General features: G+C 44.1%; 1 pseudogene; it reads right to left on the bottom strand.

Annotated features, from left to right (window-relative positions):
* Positions 1-8,282: 8,282 nt before the first annotated feature.
* On the bottom strand, positions 8,283-8,380 carry LOC118981060 (uncharacterized; annotated as a pseudogene).
* Positions 8,381-11,060: the final 2,680 nt, after the last annotated feature.

Below are 11,060 nucleotides of genomic sequence, written 5' to 3'. Positions count from 1 at the left end.
TCTAGGGCTGTGTCTGGTCTAGGACCAGTAGAAAGCCCTGGGTCCTGCAGCCACCCTCTGCCCAGCTCTGGCTTAGTTAAGAAGCCCTGGGGGCTGCTTTGTTTTCAGTCCCCACCTGCCTCCTCCAAGATGGAGGCTTCGTTGTGAAAGGGGGGATGCCCTCTTTGAATTGCAGCTCATCCTCAAATGAGGCCAGCACCAAAGAACTATAGCCCATATTGTCTGTGCTCTGGGCCACTTGTGGGTGGAGGGATTCCCTTGGCCAAGCTGGATTGACTTCAGTCTTGTCTTCCCAGTAAAGTGGGTGTGGGTGGGGAGGTTGCATGTGGAGCCCAGGCAGAAGCAGAAGGGGCCACCGTGGGGACCCAGGATCTGGTTCACAAAAAACATACAGAAGGAATTGAAAGGAAATCCGTGGGGTCTTAGTGGTGGTATGGGCTCCAAGGGCACAGGTAGGTAGGCCTCCTCCTAACATGGCTTTGTGACAAACACTGGAAGTAGTGAGGATCTGGACAGAAGCATCCCTAGACAGGATAGCAACCCTCCTGAGGAGCACAGAAATGTCTAATCAATCAATGCACCAACACTCAATGTTGCAGGAAGCAGCCTCACATTTCATCAGGTGAATTATGTGAACACCTAGAACCATGTTTGCAACAGCTCCAGCTGCTGTAACAGAGAAACTCAGCTTCAGTTTTTCCATTTCTGTGGCTATTCTGTCCTCCTACCATCCATCTTGTACCCTTAGTTGTAGCCCTCAGGGGCTGGGCTCAGAATTTACCCCAACCCTCACTTGTGAAGATCTTGGCATCTTCCTAAACAAGAGTTGGTGTGTGAACAGGATCCAGTGTAGTCAACAGTCCCAGTCATTTTATCCCAGTTGTGTCAGGCAGTGGATGCTGAGAGGCCTGAATCTGGTTCCCCTTTCCCCACCCTGAGTATCTACCTACTTACTCCTCCCCTACTGTTAATCCTCTCCTCCATTAGCCCTCGGGACTTGCTAAGACCCTTACCCGGAATCCACAATCTTCTAAATTTTTGCTCCTGATTTGTGATGCATTTTCTTGCAGGATTTGGATACTTGGATGTGGCTGATTTCTTGTACCATTCACAACAATCTTTTTTGCTTTTTCACAGTGTGTCTTGGAATCAGCTGCCCGCAATTGGAAGTAGTCCATCAACTATGAACCATCTTTGGGGGCTCTCATGATTTTGCCTGTGTGGGGGACAAGAGGGAATAACCTGTTTTATTTCTCAGGCTCGGGGGAGGTATTGATTGATTACCCATTTGCACCTGTAATTTATCAGCTTTCTCCAAATCTTAAAGACTTGGGGTTTAATTACACATGTCTGACCCCTGGAAGAAAGTACAAGTGAGGTCACTCTAGGGCAGATCTTTGCAAGCTCAAATCATCTGTCCTTGAAAAAAGGCAGGCCTGGGGCAGTTAGGCTTAAGTGAGAACAGCTCACAGCTATTGGCTATGGATAATCAACCAAGGGGTAGCCCTAGACGGAAGTGTCTGATTCAGAGTCACATTTCCTGCTCAGGTGGTAACAGTGTCCTATTTTATAGGTGAGGTCACTGAGGTGCCAGCCCAGGTGTTCTTTTTGGGGAGGCTTTGCTCCATACCACTTGGTAGAGGGCCAGTTAAGAATAATTTGAGCCTGACCCCCAGGTTCTAATTCTGAGTGTGGGATGAGATGAGAGACTTCATTTGGAACACATTACCAGGAGCTGCAGATGCTGCTGGTTCCAGGCTCAGACTGTGGGGTCTACTGGGGTGCATGGTTGGATAGGACAAAGGCAGTGAGGGTCTCAGGGGTGAAGGTGCCCACCCACTTCACCCTCCAGCCAGCATAACTCTCTTCTTTCTCTGTATCTGCTCCCTGTTCCCAGCCTTCATTCACTCCTGATTTATGCCCATGGCCCTGGATTTGCTTGGAGCCTACCCAGAGCTCACCTGCTGTGCTCCTTTACAGGGATCTGCCTGTGGTTGCAGACAGTTCTATCTCCTTCTAAGACCCATTTCTTCAGCTGGGCCCTTCACATGAGGCTCAGACTCCTCAGAGTCCAATGGAGGGTCCAGTGTCCTTAGTGCACAGGCACACAGAGTGTCCATTCCCATGACTGGGCCAAATTCAATCCCAAATCCGTGGCCCAACCCTTGTATAATACTGAGCTTTAGGGAATTTGCAGCAAACACATTTCTCTTATCTGCAAAGCAAGTCAGCTATTGACATCATCCTGATGACCAGCTCTAAGGGAGCTGGTCTTTGCCAAGTATAGTCACTTGGCTGACTCAAGACTTCTGTATGACCAATAGGGGCCTGAGGAAGCTGGGGGAAAAGGGGATGCCATGGGGATGTCACGGAACCATGTGTCCTTGGTTGGGGACCTGCACACCCTTCCAGACAGCACACACAGGTGGCAGTGGCAGTGGTGGCAGTTACTATGGTTGGCCTATGTATTGCTATTTACCAAGACGGCCTTTGGAGCAAAGAAATTTTCAGTTTTCCGTAAAAACCTTGCAGCCAGAGGATACTTAACAAGATATGCACTGTTCATAAATGTTTCCTAGACAATGAAGAAAACAGTCAGTCGGGTAAAAATTAATCTGCCCTATAGGGATTAATATAAAAACATAAGATGCAGAATTTCTAAGGGAGGCCACCTCCATCTAACACTCTCCTGGTTAAATACCTTGGGACAATGATTTACATTTTGTGCTGCAGGACTCTGCCAGCATAATCCAAAAGGATGAGAAATGGGGTCATCTGGTTGTGCCTACCCAGGAGGTGGGGGTAAAGGGAGCTGAAGGGAACACCAGGAAGTGGGCTGCCATGGAGGCTACTGGGTTCCATTCCAGCCCACCCAGTCTCCTTTTCCCCTTTCTTCTACCTCCCTGGTGAGCTCCAGGCCAGTGGTTGACAAGTTTACTAAGGCCTGGTTCATGGCACTGTTTCACTAGGCCTCACCCCTGTCTCCCCTTCCCCTTCCAAGGGGCTGCAGAAGGTAACCATAAAAAGAAGGTAGGAAAGGCTGGACCAGAGACTGACTGAGACCAGAGTAGTGAGACTGCCATGGGCTCAGGGGACCTCCTGGTGTTAATCACACACACACACCCATCTTCCCTCTGTGACAACTACTGCTCCAAACTTTTGGTTTTGGTGAAACTTGCCTAAGCAAGCATGAATTCTCATCACTACTAATCTAGGATCTTCTGTTTTCTTCAAGGAGATGTAATTCTAAGCACTTTCTAGCTAGTGTCTGGATGATTCTCTGCAAGGAGTTTCAAGCTGGGGCTCATGAAAAGAAGCAGATTGGTATCTTGCAGCTATGGGTTTGGCCTTCCTGCTGTGCCAGATGAGTCAGGTAAGAGGAGAGGTACTCCCCTGTGGTGAGGGCTGTGCTTGCTCATTCCATCTTCAGACCCCCATGCACATGCTGTACCTGGGCAGGATGGACAGTGGGGGGACAGGCAGAGTCAGGGCCAGTGAGCCCAACTTCTGGCAGAGGTGTCTGCCCGCAACCTGGTCCTGGAGGAAGAAACACCTTGTCATCTGTCCCTCAATATTCAGGCATGTGGAGGAGACCAATGCCAGGAGACAAAGTGTTTGTCCCCCAGCCCCTCCCTGCCAAGCCCCAACTTTCCCCTGGGGGTTCCTCTTCATCAGCCACATTCCCTGCCAGGTCTGGAGTTCCAACAACTGCAGAGAGTAGAGGATACCAGCTCCTCTTTGTACCAGCCTCTCCCTGTGTCCTGCCTAGCCCTCTGCTCTTACACTAAGCCCTACTCACTGCCCTTCAGGTGTGCCCTCTGCTTCTGTTGGTCTCTTACCATATGGCACCCAAGGAAAATTTTTACAGGGATTAGTAGTGAGGAGACTCTCAGGGAAGTGTTGGTTCCCTGTTCTTGATGACATAAGAATCTAGCACTTCCAAGGAGGTATTTGATGACATCTTTGCATGCCCTTCCCTGAGTAGCCAAGGAGAGCAGCCTGTGTTATCTTAACACTGTTGTCCAGTGTTCCTTCCTGCCCACACGGGGCCTGTTCCTGGTCTAAGGCCAGGAACAAGAGACTCTACTCAATCTCAGGGATAGAAAGGCCCTGATGGACCACCCAATCTAAGTCTCAGCATACAGATGGAGATATTGGGGCCCCAGAAAGACTGGTCAAGGCCACAGAGCAAAGCAGCCTTCTTGGCCCCAGAGCAGTACCCTCTCACTATTGGACCTGGCTGCAGTGTTTCCATGGTGCTGCTCTGGGCACCACAGACTGGTACTGAATCTTATTCAGGAGATAAACATAAACCCAGACATCACTCTTTTCATTGTATGACAGGCTGAACTGTGTCCCCCAAATCCAGAAATTAGAGTCCTAACTCCTAGGACCTCAGCTTGTAACCTTAAAGATAGGGTTTTTCAGATGTAACCAAGCTAAAATGATGTCATTGGAGTTTTTATAAAAAAGGGAAAATTGGACACAGAGACAGGCACTGAGGGAAGATGATGTGGAGATACTCAAGCCAAGGAGAGAGGCCTTGGACAGATCCTTCCCTCAGAGCCCACAAAAGTAACCAACCCTTATGTCAGACTCCTAACTTCCAGATCTGTGAGGTAACACATTCCTGCTATTTAAGCCACCCAGTGTGTGGTACTTTGTTGTGGTAGCCACAGGAAACTAATACAGACTGTAAAGAACTTTATGATAATGAACTTAAAGTACTGATAGCTTTGTTTGTTTTTTATTTTGGGGATGGTGGTGTTTCACATTTTTTTTGCTTTTAATTTTTTAGTTTGTTTTGTTTTTGTGGATCCACACATCAAAATGTATTAACAATAAGACTTTTAGAAGTAGATGCTGATGGGAAAGGCTGCCTGGTACATCTTGGGGCAGTGGCCCTTAAGGGAGAGTGGTTCCAAGGTTGTTGGAATGGAGGTCAGAGATTTGTGGAGACACAGAGTGGGCAAAGGAACCACAGCCCACAACTCCTGCTGTCTTGGTGATGTTTTACCATCTCTGTTGATGATAGTGACATTGATCAGGAACCCCTCGGCACCCCAACTAAGGCACTTTCCTTCAGTCAAAGAGATAGAGGAATGAGCTTCTGAGTGCTTGTTTGTTCTTTTACATAATAGCCTAGTGTTATTTAAACAGAAAGGATTTCCTGGGCATTGCTGGTATAGGTGTAATCATACAATATGTATTTTAAGTAAAATTGTTACAGAACAAACCCGTGGCAGGGAGTGAATGATATACTATTTACCAAATGGACCCATCCTTGTGCTCTGGGGTCCACCCACCCCTGTACTAGGTTTGCCTTGCTCACCACCAGGAAAAGATGCCTCTCAATGCCAGAGATTGGTGAAAAGAAAAGGGATTATTTATTTAAAAATTTATACACACTTAGAGTAATGACTTAATGTCTTCATTAAAAATACCAAAGTTCTTTAGAATACCCACAAATGCACAGTCCTTCCTTCTCCCCTTTGCCCAGTCTGGGGTACCATATCTCAGGAAAAGAAGTAGAAATCCATGGTTCAGGCAGCCCCTCAGTTCCAGCACCATCAGCTGTGCTGCTGCTGTGATCTCCAGTTAATCCAAAACCATGTGGCACCTTCTCATGGCCCACCAGCAAGAATCCTTCCACCCCTTTTCTTCCAGGCAAAGTCTCCCCTGCTTCCTAAGCCACATGGCAAAAGGGAGCACCCCAAAGCCACATGGTCCCAACTTTCACCAAAGCCACGAGGTCCCAAGAATCCCCAGCATGGCTATGGTGCCTGGGTCTAAATCTCAGCACCAATCTTTCTCTGCAGCACCAGTTCCAACTCTTCCTACAATCTATTACACCTGCCAGCATTTTGGTATTCTTCCTGCTTTACTGGGTTACCATAGTAAGTCCGGGCAGGTGTGGCCCCATGGCGTGGAGCCAATCATTTGTAAGCTTTTACGCAGGTGTTATACCAAGAGGGAGTTGCCTCCTAGATAAATCATGAGTTAAAGTCACACCCATCCCCCTGACTCAAAGCAGGGCCACAGCTATTTAACATATCTATAAAACCAGTTCACGACCACTCTGGAGGTTATCTGCAAAACTGTGGCTATTCAGAACAACTCTCAATGGCCCTGCTTCATGCATCCCATTCCCCAGCTCAGACTTGTGAGGGTGAGGACATCCTATATATGTATTTTTCTAATATTTCCTGAACACCCTGAGTTCTGAACCCCATTACAACCCCCCATTTGGGGCCTCACCCTTGGCTGCACCCTGTTACAAAATCATACACTTTCACTTAGTAAAATTTATTCCAGAGAATTGCAGTGTGTTGTTTAGTACCCTTTGATCAACTCTGCTCAGTGCCAGTTTTGGTGCTCACAGCAGCCTGTTACTGCTGCTTTTCAGTAGAAGCTTAGTAAAATCAATACCTCTACAGGCCAGAACTCAGCTTGCTGCAAGTTCACAGGAGGAATTCAGAAACTTCACAACCTCAGGTTCTTTGCACTGGTTGTCCCCACTATCTGGGAGGTGCTAGCAGCCCTGAAGCCTGTGGCCTCTACCTCGCTTTGCACAAGTGTCTACTCACATCTAGCTCCTTAGCAGGCCTTACCTGGCCATTCTAAATAAATCAGTGCCTACACACTATCTCTGCTCTTCTTTGCGCTACTTAGAACTTTCTTAGATTTATACCATTGCATGTGTTTTCATATTTATTTGTGTGTGTGTGGTTTAGCATTATAACGTAAGCTTCTGATATCAGGGAGTTTGCTCTTCTGTACCCATCAGTGCCTAGACCAATGCTTGGAACATTAGATTCTCAACAAATATTTGTAAAGTAAATAAATAAATGAGATGGTGATACTTCCACATCAGGACACATGGCTTACCTTGGTTATCCCTACACTTCTTGTGTGGATGTGCAGAGGTTTAGTTACCCACCTTCCTACTGGAGGACATTTAGCCTTTCTATTCTTGTGCTATTATAAACAAAGTTGCACTGCACATCTGTATGTGAGGGAGACCCCAACCCCCAGAATTTATTTATTAAAAATTGTGAATTAATTCTTTCATTTTAAAACATCATTCTCTTTCAAAGTACTCCCCATTTAATGGAATACACCTATGAAGACAATTGTTCCACTGCTCAAAGCAGTTTTTGTCAAATTTGATGCCTTTTAGTTCTTTTGCTGTTTTATGTTTCATCTCTTCTTCATTAGCAAAATGTTTCCCTTTGAGGACTTTTTTCACCTGACAAAACAAAAAAAAATAACTCAGGGTGATATTAGGTGAATAGGGAAGGTGGGGAATGGGAGTCATGGCATTTTTGGTCAAAAACTGCTGAACACTCAGCATGGTGTGGACAGGTATACTCATAAATCACCCATCATGAAATGGGCAAACATGTTGAAAGAGTCTTTAAAAAAATTCACTGAAGCTGAACTCAGCCTCTCATGACAATGACTACAAGTACACGGATACAGATGGGTTCTGAGAACACTCACCTAGTGGGGGGAGCCTGTACTACAAGGGTACCACACTTCAAAAGATAATTCCATCATTTTCGGGTTCCCTCATATACTGATCTTTGCATTCATGTGTGAATATAGTGAAAAAAAATCAATAATTCCATGCTGGGTCAAGGAGTGCATACATTTAAAGCCTTGGTAAATAGTGCCAAACTCCCACAAGAATATATTTTTAAAATTTGCTAAGGAGTGCACACAGAGAGCCCATAGACACATGAAAAAATGCTCAACATCACTGGCCATCAGAGATATGCAAATTAAAACTACAATGAGATACCACTTCACTTTAGTCAATGGCCATCACTAATAAAACAAACAAGTATTGAAGAGGTTGTGGGGGAAAAAAGAACCCTAGTACACTGTTGCAGCCACTGTGGAAAATGGTGTGGAATTTCCTCAGAAAACTAAACATAGAACTATCTTTTGACCTGGCCATTCCACTGCTGGGATTATACCTTAAGAATCCTGAAACACCAATTCAAAAGAACCAGTGTACCCCAATGTTCATAGCAGTATTATTTATAATAATCAAGTGCTGGAAACAGCCTAAACATCCATCAGTAAATGAGTGGATCAAAAAACTGTGATATATTTACACAACAGAATGATATACAGCAGAAAGAAAGAAAGGAGTGCCTACCCCTCATGACACAATGACTGGAACTGGAGAGCATTATGGTAAGTGAAATAAGCCAGGAGGTAAAAGATAAATACCATATTATCTCTCCTATCAATGGAACCTAATCAACAAGACAAGCAAGTGAGCAAAATAGAAACAGAGACTTAGAAGTAAAGAACAAACTGATAAGAACAGATACTACACTTGATCTTAGCCAAAAGGCTGAGAAGTGATATTTTGATGTGAGAGAGAGACATTGATCAGTTCCCTTTTCCTATGCACCCTGACTTGGAATCAAAACTTCAGCCTTTTGGTCTACAGGATGATTCTCCAACCCGGGTTGAGTATAGTCACAAAATAGAAGAAGAAGTGAAGGTTGTGCAAAGTGATATAAAGCAATATATGTAGGAAACCAACAATGAAGGGAAGGAAACTGGGACTCAATGATTCAGAGCAGAAGGAAGAAGTAGACATTCACCCAGAACAGAATGAAGAAACAAGAATTCAAAACAACGAAGAGAGGCTTGGGTACCTCCAGGACAACTTTAAGTGCTCCAACATCTAAATCATAGGGGTACAAGAAGGAGAACAGGAAGAGCAAGGAATGGAAAGCTTATTTGAAAAAATAATGAAGGAGAATTTCCTCAATCTGGCAAAGGAAATAGACTTCCAGGAAGCCCAGGAAGCTCAGAGTTCCAAAGAAGTTGGAACCAAGGAAGAACACACCAGGGCACATCATAATTACATTATCCAAGATTAAAGATAATCTTAAAAGCAGCAAGAGAGGAGGAGAAAGTTACCTACAAAGGGATCTCATAAGACAATCAGTTGATTTCTCAAAAGAAACCTTGCAGGCAAGAAGAGACTGGAAACAAGTATTCAAAGTCATGAAATGCAAACACCTATGACCCAAATTACTCTATCCAGCAAAGCTATTATTTAGAATCAAAGGACAGATAAAAGTATTTCCCAGATAAGGTCAAGTTAAAGAAATTCATCATCACCAAGCCCTTATTACATGAAACGTTAAATGAATTTATCTAAGAAAAAGAAGATGATCAAAACTATGAACAGTAAAATGACAACAAACACAACTATCAACAACTGAACCTAAAAAAAAAACCCCTAAGTAAACAGCTAGAACAGGAGCAGAATCACAGAAATGGAGATCACATAAGGGTTATCAGCGGTGAGGGGTAGAGGAGAGAATGGGAGAAAAGATACAGGGAATAAGAAGCATAAATGGTAGGTACAAAATAGATGGGGAGGTTAAGAATAGTATAGGAAATGGAGAAGCCAAAGAACTTATGTGTAAGACCCATGGACATGAACTAAGAAGAGGGAATGCTGCCGGGGTGGGGTGTGTGTGGGGGGGGGGGAGGTGCGGTACAGGAAGGAGGGGAATAAAGAAGAGAGAAAAGTGGGTCAACTATAATAGCATAATCAATAAAATATATTTAAAAAATAAGACCATAAACAATGGAGAGAATCCAGTTCCCGTAGACCTGGCAGAAAATCCAGGTGGATCTAATGAGGAAGAGCATAATCAACCAACAATTCCCCAGGATTTATGAAAATAAGAGACCAGAGAGTGTGACGGAGGGTCCAGACAGCTGCATATCCAACTCACAAGCCTTCCCTTCCCAATAAAAGACTGATCTTCTGTCCATCCTTTCTTAAAAGTGGCAAGCTGGGTCGATGATAACATTTAACACTATATATAGCCTAAAGATTTTCTATTTCTTCTCTACTGACTGTGACGGTAAATAACATAAAATACTCTTCTGCTGTCATAAACCATTTTTTCTCCCTCTCCAAATGATCACACATGCACAAAGAAAGGAGTAGGTGGAAGTGGAGAACACCAAGATACCTGCAGGAGAGTGCACCAATGAATTTCACAGGTATTCTACTACAGAAATTCACACCATAAACCCAGGGAATCAGAACAGATCAATTTAAGAAGCCAAGGCTAACAAGAAGAGACCCACAAACAATGGGAAGAAAAAGAACCCCCAAATGAAAGAAAAGGTGGAAGTCTCAGAAAAAGTGTTGGATGAAATAGAGACAAGTCAACTATCAGATATTAAATTCAAAGCAATGGTTATCAGGAAATTCAAAGAGCTTACAATGAGCTACCAGAAACTACAGGGGAGCTACAAAACTCACCGCAAAATAAATCAACATGAAAAAGGAAAGAGAAATCATCAGCAAAGGCCAAGAGGAAATGAAGAATACAATTTCGGAACTGAAGAACAAAGAACATATGAAAAGCAGGATCAATGAAGCAGAAGATCGCATCGGTTAGAGGATAGAGTAGAAAGAATCTCCCAGACAGAGCAAAAAGAGGGAAAGAGGCTCAGAAAGAATGGGGAAGGGTTAAGAGAAATGCAAGACAATATGAAACGAAATAATATCTGAATAATAGGTATACCAGAAAAAGAAAAAGAACAAGAGATAAAAAACCTATTTGAAAGAGTAATAATGGAAAATTTTCCTAATTTAATGAGAGAAAAAGTCACACAAATCCAGGAATCACAGAGAGTCCCAATCAGGTGCAACCCAAAGAGGCCCACTTCAAGACACATCATCATTAAAAGCCCAGATTCTGAGACAAAGAGAAAATCTTAAAGGCAGCAAGGGAGAAAAAGGAAGTAACATACAAGGGAGCCCCAATAAGGTTGGCTACTGACTTCTCAATGGAAGAAGAGAATGGCAAGAAATATTCCAAGTAATGAGAACCAGAAGCCTACAACCAAGGCTACTGTATCCAGCAAGGCTCTCAATCAAGATAGAAGGTCAAATAAAGAGCTTCCAAGACAAAAGAAGTCTAAAAGAATACGCCTCCACCAAACCAGCTCTACAAGAATTACTAAAAGGACTGCTTTAAGGAAAGGAAGGAAAAGAGAGAGAG

The sequence above is a fragment of the Sturnira hondurensis genome, unplaced genomic scaffold (assembly GCF_014824575.4).
Source record: "Sturnira hondurensis isolate 20B ecotype Veracruz unplaced genomic scaffold, ASM1482457v3 Scaffold0023451, whole genome shotgun sequence".
In the NCBI taxonomy this organism is placed as follows: domain Eukaryota; kingdom Metazoa; phylum Chordata; class Mammalia; order Chiroptera; family Phyllostomidae; genus Sturnira; species Sturnira hondurensis.
Note: the sequence above shows the minus strand (reverse complement) of the source record. Positions and strands in the feature narration are given on the sequence as shown.